General features: G+C 43.4%; 1 protein-coding gene across 8 annotated transcripts in view; it reads left to right on the forward strand.

Annotated features, from left to right (window-relative positions):
* The window catches only part of FRMD4A (FERM domain containing 4A), a 373626-nt gene that overhangs the window by 130729 nt on the left and 218641 nt on the right, over positions 1–24256 (forward strand). Inside the window, exon 1 of one of the 8 annotated variants that reach the window (XM_049881960.1) lies at positions 1364–1886. The exons of 6 other annotated variants lie outside the window; for them this stretch is intronic. The gene's annotated coding sequence lies outside the window, so the exon portion shown is untranslated. Of the gene's footprint in view, positions 1–1363; positions 1887–20845; positions 20888–24256 lie in introns of those variants that run through there. One more of the 8 variants, XM_049881961.1, reaches the window with a different exon arrangement.

Raw genomic sequence — 24256 nt, forward strand, 5'->3', positions numbered from 1 at the left:
GCAACAAAGAGTAGAACTGTGCTCCATAAGGCTTTCAAGGCTGTGAGCTTTTGGATGCAGATTGCCAGGCCTCTCTTCCGGGGTGCCTCATAAAAAACCTCATAGATGGGCTCAAACCTCAACCTTTCAGTTGGTGATCGAATGCTTAACCGTTTGCGCCACTCAGGTCAGTAAGACAGGTGGGCCTTAACACCAGTGTTCATCTTTTTCCCCAGCACTAAATTTATGCAGCATTTCCTTGACTTTGACTGTGAGACCTCCTACAACTGTCAAAAATTTTCACCAGCGATCTTTAGAAAAGAGTACACAACCTGTCTCTAGAAAGAATTTTCCATGAGTTGGAAGACAGGATGTGAGAGATCTCAATTTGCTTACAAAGTTTGTAGGTCTTCACTGCCTGCCAATACCCTGGAAATAATGGTGCTAGATTTACCAGGGCCTCCTTCCCTCTTTCCCTCCAAAAGTAGATGGGTGAGTGTTGGGAACTCGAGCGATGAGCGGGTTCTAGACCGAGATTTTACCCCTTAGACAGGTCGGCTTTTCCACCTTCGCACAGCGAGTGCTCGCGCTGTCTCCCTTTATTTTATCAACAGTGTTTTGACAATTCATGAAAAAATGTGTCTAGGGCAAATTGAGCTCCTCAAGCAATAAACATTTAGACATACAATGTGAATTGAGTTATTGTTCTCAGTAGTGATATTTTCAGAGTTTGTTGCTATTTTTTGGAAAGGGAATGTGTCACCCCATTTTCCTCCCCCAGGTCTTTTGAAATGGAAGTCTCCCATCTCCAGTAATTGTTGCAAATCCTTGACAATAGCCCCAATGACTGGGTTATCTCGCAGGAACTTCCATTTCCAAGGAGTTGAGGGGAGATTAATATTCAAGAAAATTAGAGGAGAGAGAGGGATAACCGCTGCACCTTCCGCCGAGATAGTTGCCTTCTAAGGGCTCCCAGGGTAAGAGAGAGTCTCTCTCCTATGGTCGGTTTGGTGGGTTTTGTTTGGGGGTCCTCTGTTTCAGAATTAGATTCCTCTTCATCCCCTCACGCTCACACCCACACTATTTTCCATCAGGGATTTTCTCCGACTTCGCACAGCCTCTCCCGGTTAGCAGCCTAATTCAGGACCTAACTTTGTCTTGACTGCATGTGCAGCGGAGAGGAAATTGGGAGATCAACCATCTCGGGGGCGACTTGGGGTTTTCCCGGCTTTGAAAGGCTGGAAGACAGGGCCAGAGCGGGGGGCGGGGGCGTTCATTGTTGTCCCGGGTTCGGGCGGCGCTCCGAGGCCCCGCGGGGCGCGGGCAGCGGGGCGCGGGAGGCGGCGGCGGCGCGGGAGGTTGCGCGGGGCTCGCCCGGTCCCTGCCTTTCACATGACCTAGCGGCCGCCCGGCCAGCCGCCAGGCGCTCTCCGGTCCGCCCTGCCCCTCGGCTCGCCGCGTCGTGGAGAGCGTGTTTTGTCTGCACGTGAGACGCAGCGGGCGGGGGCCAGGGCGCACGGGACGCACGGGCCCGGCATCGGCACCGTCGGCGCGCGGGGCACTCCCCGCAGCATGCTGCGGGCCCGGGCCGGGCGAGGGGCGGGCTCGCGGCCGGGCTCCCTGGCGCAGGGCCAGGCTCCGCGGGAGAGGCGCGAGCGGGCGATGGGCTAACCCGGGAGGACCCAAGGCGGCGGCGGCGGCGGCGACAGCGGCGGCGGGGGCGGGAGCGCGCGCGAGGACCCAGCAGGGCGACTGCGGGCGCCGTGGTGGAGGAGGTGCCGGGACGTGGATGCTCCCTGGTAGGCCACGGGCCTGCGCATCTGGGGCTAATGGGATGCCCGTTTCTGTGGATAAGCTGGTTAAAACCTGAAGTTCCTCGGCTCCCTTGGAAGCGCAAAAAATAAAAGGTAATGTGTCTTTGTTTCCCAGTTGCGACTGCAGGGAGGCAATGGATTATGCAGCACTTCTCTTTCCATTTTAAAATGCTGGGCTGGTAAAAAGGACATGACATTTCTTCGGTACGGAGGGCTTAGGGTAGTATTTTGTTTCGCGTATGTGTTACATTTTAAGAATGCAAACCCCACGTGAGGCATATACTATATTCTGCTGCACTCCAGCGCACCCCGTCACCCCCGAACACACTTTCTTTCTGGCACCACAGTCACACACTATCTGAATATACAAAGGCAAAGAGGAAAGGACATTGCTGTAGGCAGAGCCGGGTGGAATTTTTTTTTTTTTTTTTAACCATTTTATGGAAATGACAGGGTAGTCTTGTCCTTTAGATGCAGAACATAGCATTTCGGACAAGGGTGGCAGGAGGCAGGCAGTTCATGCCGGCTGCTGGGGACTGCTAAAATGGACTGCTCTTTTACATTCCAAATGGCTGCAGCAAGTTTGATGCAGAGAAAAAGGGGAGCTGCAGAGGGCAAAGAGAAGAACAGGAGGAAACCCTCTTTGGTTCGTGGTCATTTAAAAATGACCAAACGCGGTGCTTCTGTCTTGTAGGCAGTTGCCCCAACGTTGGTAGGTATTAAATTTAGAAAAGATTCACCAGTCTTGTACTTTGAAAGCTGTGTGGGCTGCCTGTGTGTAACCAGGGACTCATTTCTTTTCTCCAATACCTTGTTAGCAGAGTAACTGCTGAGTCGATTCAAGCGTATTCTGCGATATTTCCAAGGGATGGCTGTTCCTAATAATAGCTCTGGCATTGGCTTCTTGATAAGACATACTCATTCTGAATGATGCGGCCATGCCAGCCCCCCCTTCCCGGGAAGCTCAGTTTGCTGAGAAAGGAGAGTCAGTGCCGTAAAGGACTCCCTGACCCCACCGTGAATGGGTGAGGCTCTTCCTCCCCCATGAATGGAACATCCCAATAGAGGCTGCTACTGCTGTTTCTGGCTTATTTTAACTTGAATCCTCACAGACTCTGATGAAAGGGATTTTCAGAAAACCTACATAAGCACATTTCTGTGTCTGAGCTGTTCAGGGGTGGCAGCCTATTCAATTCTGGAATTGCCTCAGCTGTATTTAGGCACCTGGTCAGGCTGATTTGATCTGGATTTACCTGACTGTATTTCGAAGAGCTGCTCATGCTCCCTACCACCTCAGCATCCTTTTCCAAAAGTCCGACTCCAAGTGCTGTGTGGGAAAGCACCAGTCAGGGATCCCATGAACAAACTGCTGACTTCATCCAGGGAGGCCACCACCGACTGGGTAAAGTACCTAAGGAGTTGGATGCAATAATTTACCCATGATACTTAATGGAACTTAGCCATGTAAAAAAAAAAAAAAAAAAAGCTATGTATGCCATCTTTAAATTGAACAGCAAAGTGGGTTTTGGGGATTTTTTTGGGGGGGCGGGGTTGATTTGTTTTTTTGAAGTGGAACACATTTTACTGTTTTGTTTTCTAAGCTTTGAAAAATTCCTTCAAGCCCATTCATAGATTTTGGCCCCATTTATGTTGGAGTCTGACTTGCATCCGGCCAGAAAACCATATCCTCAAATCAGCAAACCTGGTTTTAATTGTAAAAGTGTCACTAGTCCCTTGCAACCTAGACTGTCAGACGAGCCACTTGTGGTATATTTTTTTCTGTAGCCTGGGTAATCCATTCCGCTGAGCGTAAAGTTGAGTTTATGTAAGGCACAACAGGAATGAGGGTCCTGTGACAAATAGATTTAAATCCCTGTGTGTCTGGGAGGTTAAATAGCCACAATAATTTAATTGGAGGCAATATTTGGACATGCATTGGAATCAACACTGTATTGTCTGGGCAGTGAATAGATTGTTCGTTAGAGATAACTTGGAAAGAAGCAATGTCTGGTGTGCAAAGTTGTGTGGGTAGAAGGAGCCTTTTGGGGGGAAAAAATTAAACTCTTCTTTTTGCACTTAAGGGGAACAACTTTAATAGGAATGAGGATCAGAAAATCTGTCCACCCTCTTTTGTTCTGACCAATTGTCATCCGTTGCTGCTATTGCTGTGGTCTTCTTGGCATTAGTCTTGAACTAATTTTATTATTAAGACTTGTTATTTAGGGCATAGGGCCTGGTTGTAATTTGTAGACATTGTTGCCAAATCCCCTGATAGCCTGGCACCATGAGCAGTGTCTTGTCATTGGGGAAACTGAGACCCCTTGAGGTTCAGTGAGTCACTGATTTCATAACCCGTCAGAACGGCATCCCATAGATGCCCAATGCCTAGCTTTACGGTAAAGCAAAGTTACAGCTGAGGTCAAAAGAAAAGGCAAAAAATTAGTCCTTTCTTGGGTTCTGGAACTTGAGAAAAAGCTCTGTGGAAGAGCAGGTATACAAGAATTAGGAGGGAAAGGGCCCTTGAGTCAACTCTGATGGGTTTGATGGGAGAAACGTGGTTGGTTTGTGATGGAAAAGGGAGTGATGAGGTGGAAAGGTCCAGGCAGTGTTGTATGGAGGGGGTGTGTCAGGCTACCTTTGTCTTCAGGTAAGTGTGATGTATGTGGGGTGAGACCCCCTTCACAGAAGATCATTACTGACTTTAATGCATAAATACACCACTTGTGTTCACATTATTTATGCCTTTGTGTGTGTGGAGAATACTTAGAGTTCTATTCACACGTGTCCTCCAAGCCATATGTTTATCTGTTATGAGCTACATTTAGCCAGATACATGGAATGACTGAAGATACGATAGGGCACTTTCAGACCTCTGGCTTTGTTCTTAGACATTTCTGCATATACAAATAATTGTTTAAAAAGTAAAGAAAAGAAACAATACAGCTTCTGGAAAACTTGTAGTTAAATATGTCAAAATGAGAAATAGGAATGCTAACTGTTAAGTAGCTTGTGAAGTTATTTTAAATGACTCTCTACATAGTATCAGAATGTATGTCTGGTATAAAAATGGCACGGTGGAGGCGTCTGACCACCTCCTCTAACTTCACAAGCCCGGAGGAGAATCACCATCAGCATTAGCCCAAAGCCCATTCGTATGAGGTGGAGGTCAGACATACCTACTCTCTGCAACCTGTTTACCAATTCTGACACTAGCCCTTCCTCCCATGGTACTCTTTACTCCACTGCTGGGTTTGATAATTTGCTGCAGTGGCCACACAGAACTCACAGTTGTGGGGTTTATTAGGGAAGTTAACAGGTTACAATTCAGGATCAGAAAGGACTCAGGATACAGTTAGTTGGTTAGGACAGCTTCTTGGCCATGTCTACAAACAGACCTCTCTTCTCTGGTCCTTGGGCTCTCAGCCTTGGCCCCTCAGCCCGGCCTCTGCCTTGCTATCCCAAGTGTTACAGAGCCCTTTTGCGTTAGCCTGAAGGTGCTCAGCTCTCTCATTCCATGGGTCGGCAAGCTTCGCTCTGCCAATAAGTGTCCAGAGGTACCCCACTCTGCCGGTAAGACTCCTGCCTAAAGGCGCTCAGCTCTCACTTTGTGGGTCAGCAAGCCTAGCTCTGCAGACCAGTGCCCGGAGGCACCCCACTCTACCAGCAAGCCTCCTGCCCAAAGGCGCTCGGCTCTGTCCATACCCACTATAGCTGCCTCACTCCGTGGATTGGGAAGCCCACTGTGCCGTCTTGTGCTGGTCTCCTGGTTCTGCTGCTGCCATTTCTCTGCCAGTGTTTCTTACCACCTTGCGCCATCTCTGGTATTACAGCTGTCTCTTTGGTCTTAGAGGTTCTTAACACAGGGACCAAAAGACATACTGTGCCCCTGTCTCTTCTTCTTGGTGGTAGTGAGGCCCCCTCTTTCTGCTTGTGTAATGGCTCATTTTAAGCCTCGAGGGATGGCAAAACTGACAAGCTCCCTTGTTAGGGTTCCATATACCTTATTTGCTTGGTTCTCCACCCCCCACAAGGGTGCCATGCATCTTATTTGTATTATTAGCAAGCTGTCCAATCCCCTTGGTAGGCCACAAGCACCTTATTTGCATAGTCCCACCCAGTCTTTTGGTGAGAATTACAAGACCATGGCTAGAAAGGCCATATAAAAGTGATCCATCACACCACATCTGGATTCACCAGTGACTTTAATTCATGTCTTTTATTTTTTGTATATCACCTGATGTGTCAGTCAAACTTATGACAAAAACTCTCTATTTAGGTTATTCACTGTGATAATTTCTAGCAGCTCAGTCAGAAGTGATTTGGGGGGCCTCCTAGAAAGAGAAGCAATGGGGTAATGATCTTCCAGTGATTATTAACCCTAAGTTCTAAAAACTGCATTCCTCTTGAGTCAAGGAGCAAAGGGGAGCCACCATAACTTATCAGGGTCAGTAGTAACTCTGGCCCACATCCCCGCATTACTGCACCAAGGACATGGTGGGGATGCATTGACTCCACATTGCCCATTTCTCATTCTTTGCTTGCCTTTACTCTCTGAAAATGTACTTAGTGGACCAAAAGAAGATACTGGATGCTTCTCAAAAGTCAGGAGTTGGAGTGAGGAAAAGGAGGAAAAGGGATCGCTCTATTGGTTCTGCAGGATATCTAGATGTTGTTGGGTCCCCTCAAGTCAATTCCAACTCACAGAGACCCCGCATGACAGAGTAGAACTGGCCTGTAGGGTTTCTTGGCTGTAATCTTTATGGAAGCGGATTGCCAGGTCTTTCTCCTATAAAGCTGTTGAGTGGATTCAGGCTTCCAACCTTTCGGTTAGCAGCCCAGTGCTTTGTGCCACCAGGGCTCCTTAGGATATGTAGATATTTTCCTACAGTGAGCAAAATCGAAGAGTCTGTCATCTGTCAAAGATATCCGCTAAAACTCTGACCTGTGGTGGAAGGTGAGATTTGAGTGTTTTATTTTGTGGTGTTTTTTTTTCCCCCAAGATACTTAACCTCAAGAGCTGGTATAACAGCTCTTGGAACTCCAGGCTGCAGAGTCTCATTAGTGCACACAAAGGCCTGCTGGTTTCACTACTGTATTCTGCAAGAAGTTTTCTGAATCAGCGTAAATCCAGTTTAGCAAAAACACTCTCCACAGCAGTTTCCTTTTAGTTCCCTAAACCCATCAGGTCCCACCCTTTCCTCTGTGTCCTGTAGGATCAGCATGCCTTTTTCTTAAAGGGAATAATTTAGACACACCCTAATATTTGAGACTGCCAGTACCATTATCCCCTAATATTTATCATCCTGCTGCTCTTACTGTCCAAGAAGATGATCAGAACTATTGCTACTGTTTAGGAAGTGGCTCTGAACCGGTTTGAACCCCTGCTGAGAATTTGCATATCCACGCCAGATACGCTGAATCAGAATCTACACTTTAACAAGGTCCCCAGGTGATTCTTCTGTATAAGAAATCTTGAGAGCCACTGCTTTACTATTGGTTCTCAGAATTCGTGCTAATGAGTTTGTGTGTGTGTGTGTGTTTTCAGTTTTTAATTGTATGAGTGGAAATTAGGTATTCTCCCCCAAAAGCAAAACGCTTTTCTCTTTGAAGGTGGACATTACTGCTAAGAAGAAAAATCATGGTTGTTGCGAAGTAATAGAGGGATGCAAGGGATGTGGTTCAGCTGAGTGGCTTTATTATTAGCAAATAATCGAGAAGAAATGAGCTGGTGGCCTCCGTTTGAACTGAATGAGTAACCCCTCCGCAGATTTACCAGCACAACTAAGTCTAATTCATAGGGGTAGTTTGCAGGATCTAGCTTGTTAGAAAGCCCAGTCTCTGTTGTGTGCCATATTTTCTGGTTTTGTTTTAAAATTGGAGCTCTGGCCATTTCATGATGCAATGCAAGAAGTTTGTTGTCCACGGTCTAGAACATTTCTACACATGCCCTTTACCCCAAGCTGTGACTATACTCACATGCTCCTTACTCCTTACCTTATGAGCAATTGTTTGCCAATCTGTGGTTACTACATACTTCCTGCTCACTTAATGCTTACTACATTTGCCCTTGCTATTGATGATAAGCACTTCGTATATCCTTGTTAAAGAAGTAAGTCACTGAGTGAATTTATCCTGCCACACTCCAAGACTGATTTATTTAGGTTTGCTTGTTGTTAGTCGCCGTTGAATTGATTCCGGCTCGTGGCTCCTCCATGTGTGCGCAGTAGAACTGCTCCTAGGGTTTTCAAGGCTGTGACCTTTTGCGAGCAGATCATCAGGACTTTCTTCCAAGCTGCTACTAGGTAGGTTTAAACCACCAACCTTTTCACTAGTAGTGAACCGCTTAACCATTTGTACCACCCAGGCACGCCTTTAGGTTTCTTTAGAAACCTAGAATACCCACTGACCTTAAGAGCAAGTGTTAGGTCCTCCTGTGTTCAACCTTCTCTTGTTCTGGGCTGTGATGTGGCCCATTTCTTGGTTAGCGATGCCTTGGCAAGGTTAGGGTTGGCAGTCTTAATACCAGCACAAAATACTAACCCTTCCAGCAATATTTTTCACTTTAAATTAACCCAAACCTATCCCCCCTCGCTTGAAGGTATAACTCCAGAATTTCCAACAGAATCAGCCTGTTCTTCTGGCGACGCAGACTTCTTTGCAGGGCTCTTGCCTTTGTCCTGGCTGTATGAGGAATGCATAAAAAAATGGCGTGTAATGGGGAATTAGATTGATAATGCATGACAGCAAATGGAAATAAGAATCGGAGAGTTGCCAGGCTGTGCCATTCATAACCATAAAATGCACAATTATGCTCTCACCACATGCCTGTGAAGAAGTATATAGATGTGAACCAACCCAAACTAGGAAACCAAAGAGTGTGGAGCCATCTGGAGCGAGGCGGTACCCCTACAAACTGAGCTGGGGAATGCGGGGCTGGCTCACCCATTTCTCTGCTTCTGCTGAGTACCACCAATAAACAGGCAATATTTATTTCTGCGTTGTCCAGAGAGCGAGCAGAAAGAGGGGAGGGCGATGAAGACATGAACCAGCCATGGAGTGGAGCACAATGGAGAGCAGTGTTCTGCTTTCTCGATCCCCTTTTATTGGCTGGTTGAGTGTTTTGTAACAGAAGAACTACAGAGTGACCAGTAGCACAGACGTAGCCTGCAGGTCTTGGCAGGAGGGAAGAGGCATGTGCAGAAGGCCTCCAGGACAGCAGTAGTAGCAAGCGCTGCACGTAAACGTGTCAGTGCAGCCTGTGAACCATGTGCATGGATAATTTGGAGCTTATCAATCAAGGAAGACTTTTTAGATGAATGGAATTTTAGGAATGAAAGAGGCTATATGAGTCAGTTTTACAAATGTGGAATTGCTTGCAGGTGTTAAGTGACCCAGCCAGGGTCTTAGCTGCAGAGCCAGGCAGGAGTCCTTGGGTCCTGACCTGGATTTACATGGGGCAACATGGCATGGCAAACAGAGAGTGGCGCCCTGGAGCCATCTAGCCCTGCTTTTGACTCCTGGCTCTGGCTCTGCCACTTACTAGCTGTGAGGCCTTGGGTGAATTATTGAATCTCCCTGAGGCTCAGTTTTCTTACTGGTAAGATAAAATGACATTCACTAGATCGAATAAGGTATTACCGTGAAGCACCCAGACACCCTGGTGGCGTAATAGTAAAGAGCTATGGCTGTTAACCAAAAGGTCGGCAGTTCGAATCCACCAGCTGCTCCTTGGAAACTCTGTGGGACAGTTCTCCTCTGTCCTGTAGGGCTGCCATGAGTCAGAATCAACTCGATGGCAATGGGTTTGGTTTGGTTTTGGGTTTGTGAAGCACCTAACACTCAGGAAATATGGGTGACACTTTTGGAGTAAGAAAGCTGCATGACGATTTTGTCTTTGATTCTCCCTCTGTCCCCCCCTCCCCCATTTGGCTTAGCTATGTCACTGGGAGGCCAAACAGTGTTAACTTTGGGGTGCACTTGGAACAAGCGGTGTAAGAGGAACTGGGTATGCAAGGAAAGCTCTACTGAAATAAATGGAACAGCCTCACTTGCAATACCGAAATGAATTTTATAAAGAGAAAATGTTGTTGTCGTGTGCCGTCAAGTCAATTCTGACTCATACCAACCCTTTATGACAGAGTAGAACTGCCACATAGGGCTTCTTAGGCTATAATCTTTACAAGAAGCATCCCTGGTGGCTCAGTGGCTAAGCACTCGGCTGCTAACCAAAAGGTCAGCGGTTGGAACCCATCAGCCACTCCACAGAAAAAAAGATGTGGCAGTCTGCTTCCTTAAAAGATTTACAGCCTTGGAAACCTGTTGGGGCAGTTCTGCTCACTTGTATAGGGTCACTGTGAGTCAGGATCAACTCAACAGCAGTGGGTAGTAGTAGTAGTAATAATCCTTATGGGAGCAGACCGCCAGGTCTTTTCTTCTGCGGAGCAGCTGGTGGGTTCCAACCGCCAACCTTTTGGTTAGCAGCAGAGCGCCACCAGGACTCTGTAGAAAATAGCATAAGGGGAACAAATGTTAGTTCTACAATTTCGTTAATGTCACGTACGTAGTCTTCCATATAGGGCTGTACAGATAAAGGCATCACCCTAACAATCTTTACTTTTTTGGGAATGGGGAGGCTTATTCAGAATGGCAGGCGGTAGGATGGAGTCGATTTCTAGAGGTGAAAGGGGGTGAGGGTAAATAGTAAGGAGATAATCAGGAAGCCCGGGGCAGTACTGCTGCATCAGCGAGTCTCCACTGAGTCTTGGAACGTTAATATGGCGAAGGGCTGGTTGCAGGTGGGGAAGGAAATGAAAGGAAGATAATTTTGCCTTTGCACTAAGGGATTATTTCACTCTACCTTTCTAAAATTTTCCAGTTTCTGAAGTGATTAGAAAGCTCTTAAGGCTTTTATCTTGAAAAAACTCTAGAATAGAAACAGAAATTGCCAAGGCTATGTCAATTAATGGTAATGCTGACTTTTTCTTAATGACAGAGGCAAAACCCAGTCACTGAATAATACTCTCCAGTTATATCCCATTCATTGACATTAATTAGGAAGGTTTTGAATTCTTATTTTTTTTGTTTATTTATATTTTACTTGGGTAGGTTAATGCAGTGCATTAATGGCAGCAGTAAGCCTAGAACTGAGTGTACTGAATGCTTGTTGGAGTTTTTTTTTTTTCCTCCATTGCTCCAGCCACTCAACCACTCTGAAAATACTGGGATGTTTTCCCTGTTGTATGAGAAATCGATGTGCCAATTTGCATAGTGTTTATCAGAAGTTATATCAGTACATAATAACCTGCTAAGTATGGTATAAAATAAATCAGAATGAGAGTTGGTCCTTCTTTCAATGACAATCAACAAGCATACACAGTCATTGGAATAAACAGCATTAAACACATGTAAAATCAGGGGAAGTATTTATAGAATGTTGTATCCACATCCAGGACAAGAATATATTTTAGGCAAACCCTAAGGGAGAGTTCATGGGCATCCTTTGCCTAGACAGGGCGGAGAGTGTCTGTCATTTTATGGAGAAATTATAAGCTGGTATTTGCTTGTGGTTCCTTCCTTTCTTTATTGTGGAAAATATGGTTTCTACAGGCCAGAACAATTTAGTTTGTCTGCCATGCTACTCCTAAGGTTGTAACTTAAGTCGATAGAGATTTTGTGCTATTTAGGTACAGAGATCTTTTGATGTTAGGTGCCATCAAGTCAGTTCCAACTCATAGAGACCCTATATACAATAGGGTCTGTGCCATTCTCACAATCATTGCTATGTTTGAGCCCATTATTGCAGCCACTCTGTCAGTCCATCCTGTTGAGGGTCTTCCTCTTTTTCGCTGACCCTCTTCGTTACCAAACATGATGTCCTTCTCCAAGGACTGATCCCGCCTGATAACACGTCCAGCCATCTCCCCTTCTAAGGAACAATCTGGCTGTACTTCTTCCAAGACAGATTTGTTCATTCCTCCCGCAGTCTATAGTAAATTCAGTAGTCTTTTCCAACACCATAATTCAAAGCTGTCAAGTCTTCTTCAGTCTTCCTTATTCATTGTCCAGCTTTCACATGCGTATTAGGCTCTTGAAAACACCATGGCGTGGGTCAAGTGCACCTTCGTCCTCAAAGTCACATCTTTGTTTTTTAACACTTTAAAGAGGGCTTTTGCAGCAGATTTGCCCAGTGCAATGCATCATTTGATTTCTTGACTGCTGCTTCCATGGGCATTGATTGTGGATCCAAGTAAAATGAAATCCTTGACCACTTCAGTCTTTTCTCCATTTATCATAATGTTGCTTATTGGTCCAGTTGTGAGGATTTCTGTTTTCTTTGTTTTGAGGAATAATCCATACTGAAGGCCGTAGTCTTTGATCTTCCTCAGGAAGTGCTTCAAGTCCTTGTCACTTTCAGCAAACAAGGCTGTGTCACCTGCATATGGTAGGTTATTAATGAGTCTTCCTCCAATCTATAATATTGGACCTATAATTTCCAATTTGGAAAGATATTCACTTACTCAGAGTAATACCAAAAATACAGTACCTTATTTCCTATATAGCTAGATTCCTCTTTTTTTCTTGCCAGTAGAACTGATCTCACTGAAGAATTGAGAAAACTCAACTGAAAAAACTATAAACTCTCAGTTTTACACTGTGGGTTTTGGTTTTTGGTTTTATGTTGGAGGAAGAAAAACATCAACATGTGAGCTTCCATGATCTTGTTTGTATGTAGGAAAGGTGAAGTTGAGGACGCTCAAGTTACTGCATTCTCTCCCCGTTGACTAGATGTTGTTAGGTGCCACCCAGTTAATTCCAACACGTGGCAACCCCAGGTATGAAGAGTAGACTGCTCCATAGGGTTTTTAAGGCTATGACCTTTTGGAAGCAGATCATTGGGCCTGTCTTGTGAGGCACCTTACTGGGTTGGGTGAGTTTGAACCACCAACCCTTCTGCTAATAGTTGAGCACTTAATTGTTTGCACCACCAGGAATCCATTGAGATTAAAGATAAAAACCAAAACAAACCTGTTGCCATCGATTCAATTCCGACTCATAGCGACCCTATAGGTCAGAGTAGAACTGCCCCATAGAGTTTCCAAGGAGTGCCTGGTGAATTTGAACCGCCGACCTTTTGGTTAGCAGCTGTAGCACTTAACCACTACACCACCAGGGTTTCCAGGTTGAAGATAGCATACTATGTTTGCTCAGCTGGCCCCTTCCCATCAGACCCTCACTGTGTGAGGTTGTCAGACTAGCTTTGAAATGACTGATTCTTTGCTTGGCTACTTATCAGTTTTCCCTAAATACTCTTTTAAGGGAACCTCACTCTAGTAGCATTCCAGGGTTCGCAAGTGCTTTGCTGAATTTCCTTTTGTTATTATGAGTTCCACCTTGGCTTTTTGATTACTCATGTTCTTCTTCCTCCATGAGGCTTAAAAATAATTGTCCTGTGATAACTGACTTGGAAACCCTGGTGGCGTAGTGGTTAAGTGCTACAGCTGCTAACCAACGGGTCGGCAGTTCAAATCCGCCAGGCGCTCCTTGGAAACTCTGTGGGGCAGTTCTACTCTGTCCTATAGGGTCGGTATGAGTCGGAATCGACTCGACGGCGCTAGGTTTGGTTTTTCGTTTTTTGGTGATAACTGACTCACCACATCGGCCTCATTCTTCCTCATTGTTAAACTACTGATATGAAACTCTTCTACACCTAGCTTTTAAAATTAAATTTCTGCAACTCCTTGTTCATTTATTTTCTTCCAGATTCTTCTGGAATGAGGTGCCCTCTGCCACTATAGTAGGTCAGTGGCTCCTCTTTCTTCCCTGAGTTATTATAAAATCAACACAACTTATCCACTTCTTCCAACTCCAGTGCCTAAATTATCTACACACACACCCAGAGCCTCATCTCTCTACTCACTCCTTCACCCCTTCATTTTCTGCAGACCACACCACTGTGAATGCAATAAAAAGCCCATTGCAATCTAGCAGCTTCTTTCTTTTAAACTTCTTCTCTTACATTATCCTACATACATATACCCCGTGCCTTTCTCTACGCACATTTGATCTTTTCTGGACTGAAGCGTTTTGCAACGGCTTATCCTTCTAAAAAAAAAAAAAATTTTTTTTTTTTTTTTTTAATCCTTCAGATTGAGATACCCCTCCCATCCCTTCTCTACCCAGGACACACCTACTCATTTTTTAAATCCAACACCTCCAGTGTTACCTTGTCCTGTTCCTTCAAGCAGAATGAGTCTTCCTCCCTTATTCTCCCAAAGGCTAGTCAGAACTCTGTTACAGTTCTGTCTCATAAATTGTAATTACCTGCTTATATGTGTCTCACATCATAGCTTTTTAAGGGAAAGGGCCAGCCATGTCTTCTTAGATTCCCCATAACCTGACATTATGCCTGGCATTTGGTAGCTACTCAGATACATTAATGAGTGATTAATTGTCATGTATTGTGTTTCTCATTTCTTGTTTGCATGTATTTATTTATTTTTTTGCTGCTTAAGCCTAGTGCCTTCACCTGCTGGTCAGCTCTTCTCTCTCTGCTCTTCAGCTGGTACTTCTCTCTCTGCATGTTTCTGTGTCAAAGGGTGAGAGAATAAAGATGATGCAACACAGCTGTTGTCCTTTAAACGGAAGAATTAGCTTTGAAAACTCATGTTGGTGAAATGGCAGGAAGTGTCTGAGCCCCACAGGTTCATTCATTCATTCACTCACTCAGTCATTCAGCACATTCTTATATGCCTCTCATGTTCCAGGAATGTGTCAGTGAACAACACTGACAAAAGTTCTTGTCCTCAAGGAGCTTGCGTTCCAAGAGGAAGAGACAGACAACATAAATAACTAAATTATATAGTAGGCTAACCAAAACAAAACCCATTGCCATCAAGTCGATTCCATCTCATAGCAACCCTATAGGACAGAGTAGAACTGTCCTGTAGAGTTTCCAAGGAGCGCCTGGTAGATTCAAACTGCCTGTGTTTTGGTTAGCAGCTATAGCACTTAACCACTACCCCACCAGGGCTTCCATATAGTATGCTAGAAGGTGGTAATTGCTATGAAGAAAATAAATTAGAGGGGATGGCAGGATGGGAAGAGTGGCAAGGTTGCTATTTTTTAAAACGTGGTTGGAGTAAACCTTACGCAAAAGCAGTTATTGAGCAAAGATTTAAAGGCCATGAGGAAATGGGTATCTGGGGAGAGCATTCCAGCCAGAGGAAAGAGCTAATCAGAGGCACTGAGGCAGGAATGTGACCATAACATTTTAGGCAAGAGCAAGATCAGTGTGGTGGAACAGACTGAGGTGAGATTCACATTGGCCTTGAAGGCTTCTGCACTGGGGGCAATGGTGAGTGCTGTGATCCCCCGGGGCTACACATAGGTCACTTGGTGCTGTGTGATGAGACAGCAAGGCAGGAAGAGTGGAGGCCAGGGCTCCAGTTGGGTGGTTATTGCAAGAATCCAGGAAAGTGATGAAAGTAGTAGCCGTGGTTGTGGTAAAATGTGTTCCGATTCTGGATATTATGAAGTTAGAACCAACAGCGTTTTCTGGAGGAATGGATGTGGGCTGTGAGAGAGAAAAGTCAAGGATGACTCCAAAGTTTTTGGCTTAAAGAATGGAAAACGGAGATGGGAAGATGGAGTTGCCATTGCCTGAGAAGAGAAGGCTGTGGATGGAGTTGGTCTGGGGTAGTAGATCAGGAATTCAGTTTGGGACATAGCTAAATTTGTGATGTTTAATGGATGTCCAAGTGGAGAGGTATGTCAAGTGGGCAGTTTCACAGATGATTATATACAAACCTGGGTAGAGGAAAAAGACCAGACTGGAGAAACAAAGTTGGGACTCATGTATAACCAAAAGCAGTTGCCTTCAAGTCAGTCTTGACTCACGGTGACCCAATGTGTGTCAGAGTAGAACTGTGCAGCTTAGGGTTTTCAATGGCCAACTTTTCAGAAATAGGTCACCAGGCCTTTGTTCTGAGGAGCCTTTGGACGGACTTGAACCTCCAACCTTTCAGTTAGCACCCCCCATATATAGAGGATATTTAAAGCATCAAAGACAATTAACTGCATGGTTCAGTCCTGAGAAAAATTGTAAGCAGCACACTTCAAATAAAAATATAAAAATGAAGTCATTCCTCACATAGTGAAGAGCTCTGTTGAGATGTGCTCGTTCACAAATTGAACCCTCCAGAATGTTCTACCAATGATGGATTTTCGATGCACAAAATGAATAAATCTAACTCTCATACTTTTATTTTAAACAGATATATTGACGTGTAATTGGCATACGGTAATCTGCACATATTTAAAGTGTACTGTTTGCTAAGTTTGGACATATGTCTACACCTGTGGAACCATCACCGCCGCCAAGAATATATAACTCCATACTTTTCATCTGTCATCTTTACCGAGAATCGTTTATGTTTACAGCTTAATGCTAGACATTATGAAGGATATAAAATATAATCACTGTCCCTGCTTCATGTATTTGTTGTGATTTAACATTCTGGCTTAATTTATACTGTTATCTAGTTGCAAACACAGTCCCAGGTGTTTTATGCAGTTTGGTTACCAGAGGGTTTCGTAGGACACGTGTGAACTGTTTGCCACCAGCATTACTGATTAAATCCAGGAAGCAAGATGAGGAAGCCTGCCATCTTTTAATCAGTTCTGATCTCGGCAAAAAAATGTATCCCTCGTTCTTCCTTTCATGGCTACAGCCCAAACAATAGGCTCAGTTTCACCTTTTTTTTTTTTTCCTGTGTGTAGTCAACATAATAATTACCTCCTGCGGAAAGGTCTGAGAAATTCTGTGTTCAATTAGAATTTTGATTTGACTAACAGAAAGATACAACATAACATCTTTATTTCTGTAAAGGCTGACTAATGATATGCAGCCTGGGTATTTTTAGAACTCCTCCTTGCCATGGCCAGTGCTTTTTAAGGTTCTGCGTCATTTCTCTTTCCACGGAGAGACTGTGGAGAGAAGAGGAGGGAATAAAACCTTTTTGGTTTTGGAGTCTTCTCCCTCTCCCTTCTTCACTTCCCTTCCTTTCCCAGCCTGATTCCCCCACCCCCATTTTTTAAACAGTATTGGGCAAGGAATAGAACAGCTCAGTGGCTGCGTGCCTGCTCCATGGAGCTGCTGCAGCAGAGCCCAGCTCCCAGGAGTGCAAGCAGGTCTCCAGCGGCAGCGGTGAGCAGGTCTCCAGGCGGCGTCGGAGTCCGGGGCGGTTCACGGGGAGGCCGGCCAGTGGTGAACCTCCCACAAGATGAATGGAGGGAGGGCTCTGCCAGCGCAGCTCCTGCAGGAGTGAGAAGTCTCTGCCAGTGACGCGCCAGTAGAATCCTTTCCAAAGATTTCAGTTATGTAAACTTCGAGGCGGCAGCCTCCAGCCCAGATTGACTGCCCTGTACAGATGTCAGAGGTAGCTGTAAAAGCTTTCTGTAATGTAAACACTGCAGGTTCCAAAGCACTCTCTGCAGTTTTCATGGGGGCAGGGGAGGCTTGCCTTCTACCTCCTGGAGCAGGGATCCAGCTGATCACCCAGACGGGACTGGTGGTTTTCCAGTTCTGGAGCACCCATCTGCCTTGGGTCGGCCGTGCTCTTATGACACTGGAAGTTTGGTCTGAAGTATGCAGAGCTTTCTCACGAAGGTCAGCTGTTGTGCTGAAGCGCCTCCTTCCAAGCTGGGCATGACTTGTCATCTGAGCACATGGCCCTGGGTTCAGGCACTTAGGAGATGATGGCTGATTTGGGTCAGGCGCAGATTCTGCTGAAGCAGGCGGCCTGGCAGGCCATAGCATTTCCTTCCCCAGTTGCCCTCGAGTCATTTCCAACTCACGGCATCCCCCTGTGTGTTTGAGAATAGGACTGTGCTCCGTAAAGTTTTCAGTGCCTGATTTTTTGGAAGTAGAACCTTTCAGTTAGCAGCACTTAACCATCTGCACCACTCAGGGCTTCATATTACTTCCTTAAATAAAAAAAAAAATTTTTTTTTTTCATATTACTTCCTTAGGTGGTACCATTCTCCCATATGCTTCAAGAGCCACCAAAGACCTAAGGGTGGGATTTGAAAAGCTGACAGATGATCTACAATACTATTTCAGGCCCCAAACATCCCGGCGACACTGGAGCATATGCCTGTAGTAACACACAGAGAGAATTGTTTGTGGGAAGGAAAATCCATTCCCAAACAAGTCTTATCTATGTAGCAAAACACTGCTGCTACCCCCTGACCATAGTATGATGTCAGCTCTACCCAACATGTGGTCACGTAGGTATACAAGCTACAGACAATGCACATGTCCTGAGCCTGCGATGAAATTGTGTTTTGGGGCATGTTTCCCCATGGTGGGCAAATTAAAATGTAGCTCATTGAATGCAAATTAAATTACATAGTACTTAATTACATAATTGCCCTTAAGATGATATATGAGTCTGTTATTTAAATACGTATGCATTAAGTTAGACAAGAAAATGTATTAAGTGCCTATTATGACAGACACATCATTATGTTTGAATTAAACATGTATATCATCTTATTGCCAATAAAATATATACAATAGAAATGTGATAATTTACTGCATAATAAGACCCATAGTGGTTCATGGTAATGTGTTCCACCCCACTGATTACAATATAAGCAAAAAAAAAAAACTTAAGATGACATATTTAGTTAGACATTAGAGCAAAATAAGCAAATTCGTGTAACCAAGAAATGTCATTGAGAGTCTTAGTTATCAAACATACGAATGCTGTACTAAACCAACAACAGACATGTGAAACCATTTTGCAACAGCATATTTTCAATAGCGTATATTTGGTGGTTGTCATTGGCTGCCGTCCAGGGGATTTCAACTCATAGTGCCCATGTGAGAGAGTGGACCTACCCGTAGGGTTTTCTTGGCTGTAATCTTTACGGAAGCAGATTGTCAGATCTTTCATTTGTGGAGCCACTGGGTGGGTTCGAACTGTCAACGTTTCGGTTAGCAGCTGAGCACATAACCGTGGTGCCACCAGGGCTCCATTACACACCTATAAAAGAAATTGGTAGGCTAAAGGAGTAGACATGGATATGGGCCTGTCAGTCTGTTGTGCAGTATTTGTCTTTTGAAGGAGTAAAGGTGTGTTGTGAATATTTGTTTCATTAAGCCATATGTAATATCGTAACAAATTCATTACAAGTAAGTCTATCCCTTGTAGAATGAATATATTCTCTTGAAATACTTGTTTATATGTATGTGCACATGTATACATGGAGTAACTGGGTGGTGCACACATTAACACACTTGGCTGCTAACCAAAAGGTTAGAGGTTCAAATCTACCCAGAGATGTCTCAGAAGAAAGGACTGGTGATCTACTTCTCAAAAATAAGCCACTGGAAACCCTATGGAGCACATTTCTAATCTGACACACGTGAAGTTGCCATGATATGGAATCAACTCAACAGCAATGGTTTTTTTTTTTAACATATGTTCAAGTCATATATGTCATAACTCACTAATAGAAGGAACCTTAGAGTGTAGCTATCCCAGCTCCTCCCGAGTTGAATAATACTTTCTGTATCATCTCTGGCTAGCAGCTATCTGGCCCTGCTTGACCACTTGGAGCAACCCATTCCATTTTGAATAATGATGCTTGTTTGAAAGTTCTTTCTGTTGAATTCAAATGTGTGTGTGTGCGTGTGTGTGTGTTTTGGCAGGGGGTGGGGGAACTTCTACCCATTGATTCTATTTCTGCCCACTAAAGCAAAACATATATAATTGTACTTCACCTTTCTCATTGTAGCACATCAAATTAACAAGTCCCTACATCCAGGTATTTCCAGAACTCCCCCAGTTTATGCCTGGTGTTTTCATGTAATTTATAATAGCATCCCTTTTCACTCACAGAAGTATCTTGGTACGGACGATAGATTATACGACCACCCCACCACTAACCACTAGAGACTTTTATATCCAGGCTACATAATCACTTTCTTCTATCAGTCCTAAGAAGTTACAGTTTCCAAAACCAGTCTGGTTACCCTTCTTTGGCCTTGCTTCAGTTTTGTTTGTTTCCTGCATAGGATACCAGGAGTCCCCGCGTAGCACAAGCGGTTAAGCTTGTGACTACTAACCCAAAGGTTAGCGGTTCTAACCCACCCAGAGCACCTCCAAAGACAGGCCTGGTGATCTGCTTCCAAAAGATGGTGGCCTTGAAAACCTTGTGCAGCAGGTCTGCTCTGCACACATACGATCGCCATGAGTCAGAATTGACTCGACGGCAACTGACGATAACAACCTAAGAAATGGGACCCAGAATTGAACAGAGATTTCCAGAAATGGCTTAACACACATGCCTCCCCCGAGGTGCCTTGGAAGTAAGGCCTGGTGATCTGCTTCCAAAAGGTCACAGCCTTGAAAACCCTTGAGCACACATGGGGTCACCATGAGTCAGAACTGACTTAGTGGCACCGACAGGAACAACAGAGTGTAAGGCAGCCTTTTATTTTCTTTATTTAGAGTGTTACATTTCTAGCATGTGAAGTTATAGTAGGATACAAAACTATAAATAATAGGATCCCAATTTCTAAAATTTGAATCTACCATCTACAGCTGTCAGCTCTTTGTCATCTGTAAATTTGATAACCATGCCTTCTGTATCTTGTATCTATTGTGTTGGTAGGGAAATAGATACATATGTAGAAAGACAGCTTATGTTTTAGTACTGCTGTACAGTTTTCCAAGTGCTATGACGTATATCTTCTTAGGCACTGAGCCTCAGTGCCCACTACTGTTTGACCTGTATTAAGATTAAATTTATCTGAAAAAGTTTCCAGTGGCTACATACTATTTTGTGAGTGATTTAGTCATTGGATTTATGGTTGCTCCTCATTCTCTGTTATCATAAACAGGGTCCCCAGTTGTGTTTGTCACCGTTCCCCCGCCCCTCTGTGTTCCAGCTCTAGTGCACAGCTGCTGCTTCCAGAACATGCCATGCTCCCTCCCATTCCAGGCCTTCTCACATCATGTTGCCCCTGCTGGAAGTCTCATCCTTCAGATACCACTTCCACGCATGAGTACTGGCCAATCCTCCAGGTATGAGTTAGGTCTCCACCCCACGCCCCATAGCATCTTACACTTACCCTGTTGCCACACTGTATTGTAATTGACTGTTAACTTGGTTATTTCCTCTATTGGACATAGAAATTCCCTGAGTATAGGGACAAAGTCTTGCTCGTTGTTACATATCAAATAAGGTGCCTAACCAAAAAAAAAACAAACCCATTGCCTTCGAGTCAATTCCAACTCTTAGTGACCCTACAGGACAGAGTAGAACTGCCCCATGGGTTTCCAGGGAGCTGCTGGTGGATTTTAACCTTTTGGTTAGCAGCCATAGCTCATAACCACTACACCACCAGGGCTCCAATGTCTGGTACATAATAAATGTATCATAAGTTGAATGAACACACATTATGGTTGATGTTATTATATATACGCATTTAACTTCATTTATCTTATTTTACTAGGGTAGATTCCTGGGAGAAAAATTACTGAGTCAAAGGATATAAACTTTTTAATATTTTTGTTTTGTGTATTTCCTATAGGGTGTTAGTGGTCTTGTAATTAATTTGTAAGTAGCTAAAAATTATCTAATAGCTAATCTAAATAATTTATAAATATCTAAATATTATCTAAATAATTCATAAATAGGTAAAAATTAAATAATTATATCATTAATATATTAACCTCTTGTCAAAATTGCAGAGCCCTGGTGACAAAGCAATTACGAGCTCGCCACTAACTAAAAGGTCAGCAGTTCGAATCTACTAGCTGCTCTTTGGAAACCCTATGGGGCAGTTCTACTCTGTCCTGTTGGGTCACTATGAGTCAGAATTGACCTGACAACAATGGATTTGTTATAATTGTTTTCATCCCTGAAATTTACATGTATCTTTTTTTTTTTTGCCTATGGTGCTTTTATGGAGTATAATTGTCATTTTTTTAGAAGTGTTTTTAGTGTAGTTAAATCTATATATTTTTTTCCCTTTTGACCCATTCATTGTTTTTATGTTCAGAAAGGCCTAATAAATAATCACCTACCCATTGCAGTTGAGTCGATATATCTATAGAGAGATGCACACATAAATATAAATATGTGTAATACATAAATACATATATGTAATACATATATATGAAATACATATATACTGTATATAAGATATATATATACTATAAAATACTTACATGTAATACATACATATTATACATACTTAAAAAAAAAAACAAAACATTGCCATCAAGTGACCCTATAGGACAAGTGTAGAACTGCCCCATAGGGTTTGAACTGCTAACCTTTTGGTTAGCAGCCAAATGCTTAACCACTGTACTACCAGGGCCCCATATTATATACAATACAGATATTTTATATGAATTAGTAGTTAGCCTATAATTTTCCTTCTTAGTTGAGAAGATTGAAACAATACAGGAATTAAGTAGTTCAGCAGTTCATCTTTTCACAAAAATCCATTTGCTCCAAACAATGGCCCCATTCTTTTCCTTGCTCTTCCTGCTTTGAACTTGTCTTGAAAGTTCTTTCATTGTCCTTGGATTTTCCTTTTTTAAAAAATCCCAGGTGTTCCTATAAGTTTGTGACTTTCTTTTCATTGTCCTTGGATTTTCCTTTTTTAAAATCTCAGCTTTTCCTATAAATTTGTGGCTCTCTGAAAATATTCATCATAAATTATGTGCTATGCCATTGATACTTTGTAAATATACTAAAATCTAGCCTCCTTTCGGAGTTCTCCATGCAGATACATTGTGTTTTTCAGATATCTCAATCTTCACTTTGTTGTTTGGTTTTATTTTTATTATGGTCTCAAAATTTTGCTTTTAAAGTCTCCCACCTCATATAAACAATATTCCTGTAGAGCCATTGAGTCAATCTTATCTTTTTAATGGATTTGTAAAAACTGTTTTCCTGGAGTCTGAGGTCCATCTGTAACTACCAATCAGTCCTCCTTTTTTTACTATGAAAGTTCTAAGTACAGCCATCAAAAGAAAAGAAACCATAGATATTTGCCTTTTTCTTGGGAAAAGATCTCTTAATTCCACCCAGAAAACCGTCACTACACTATTGACGCCAAAACTCCATGCGGCAAAGGACAGGCGTTGTTTTCTTTCAGTTTTTCTCACTTCAAGAACAGTCAGATGTTACCTGGGTATATAGATTCTTGCTGCTTCACACGTTTTGTTTCTTCAGGGTTCATACCTCATCTAGCCACCCTTACAGATTGTTTGTGTGGACACACGTGCTGTCAGTAGTGTGTGTACAAGAATAATACCCTAAAACAGAGGTTTAGGAAATATAACAATCTAATACAATAGGTGGACCTCTTGGTTGGACCCTAATTTGAGTAAATCAACTGTAAAAAGATATTTTTGAGACATTTGGAGAAATTTGAATGTGGATTGCGTGTTCCCCCAAAAAACCAAACCCATTGCCATTGAGTCGATTCCAACTCATAGCGACCCTATAGGACAGAGTAGAGCTGCCCCCATAGAGTTTCCAAGGAGTGCCTCGTAGATTCGAACTGACGACCTTTTGGTTAGCAGTTGTGACTGAATGTTAGGTGATATTGAGGAATTATTGTTAATTTTGTTGGACATGATAATGACATATGATAAACCAAAACCAGACCCATGGTGACTCTATAGGACAGGGTAGAACTGCCCCATAGAGTTTCCAAGGAGTGGCTGGTAGATTCAAACCGCTGACCTTTTGGTTAGTAACCAAGCTCTTAACCACTACACCACCAGGACTCCATGGTGGTTATATTAAAAACAAAGGTCTTATCAGTTAGTGATGCACACAATATTATTTGGGGTGAAATAACATGATGTATTGGATTTCCTTTGAAATACTCCAGAAAAACAGGTGAGAAAATAAAAACAGGGTAGACAAACCATTGCTAATTGTTGAAGCTGGGTAATGGTACCTAAGACTTTATTATACTATCCTCTCTGCATGTGTGTGTTTTGACATTTTCTCTAATAAAGTATTACCCTTTGCAGTCGAGTCAATTCTGACTCAAAGTGACCCTGCAGGACAGAGTAGAACTGCCCCATAGAATTTCTAAGGAGCGCCTGGTGGATTCGATCTGCGGACCTTTTGGTTAGCATTCATAGCTCTTAACCACTATACCACCAGGGCTTCCAATAAAGTATTAGAAACATAAAATAAAATGTAACACAACAAAAAATGATAATTACCTGTACCTTGCCAGACAGAAACAGGCGAGGCCCCCTGGTTAGAAAGAGGCCTGCATCCCTACTTAATATTGCAAATAGTGGCTCAGCAGTACTTGTAATCCCTGCCAATATTTTTCCACATATTATACACTGATATTTCTAAATGTCTGTTTTTATGCTAGCTCCAGCATTCCTTATATCAGCCCTGTGTTGATG

The sequence above is a fragment of the Elephas maximus genome, chromosome 4 (genome assembly GCF_024166365.1).
Source record: "Elephas maximus indicus isolate mEleMax1 chromosome 4, mEleMax1 primary haplotype, whole genome shotgun sequence".
Classification (NCBI taxonomy): Eukaryota; Metazoa; Chordata; class Mammalia; order Proboscidea; family Elephantidae; genus Elephas; species Elephas maximus.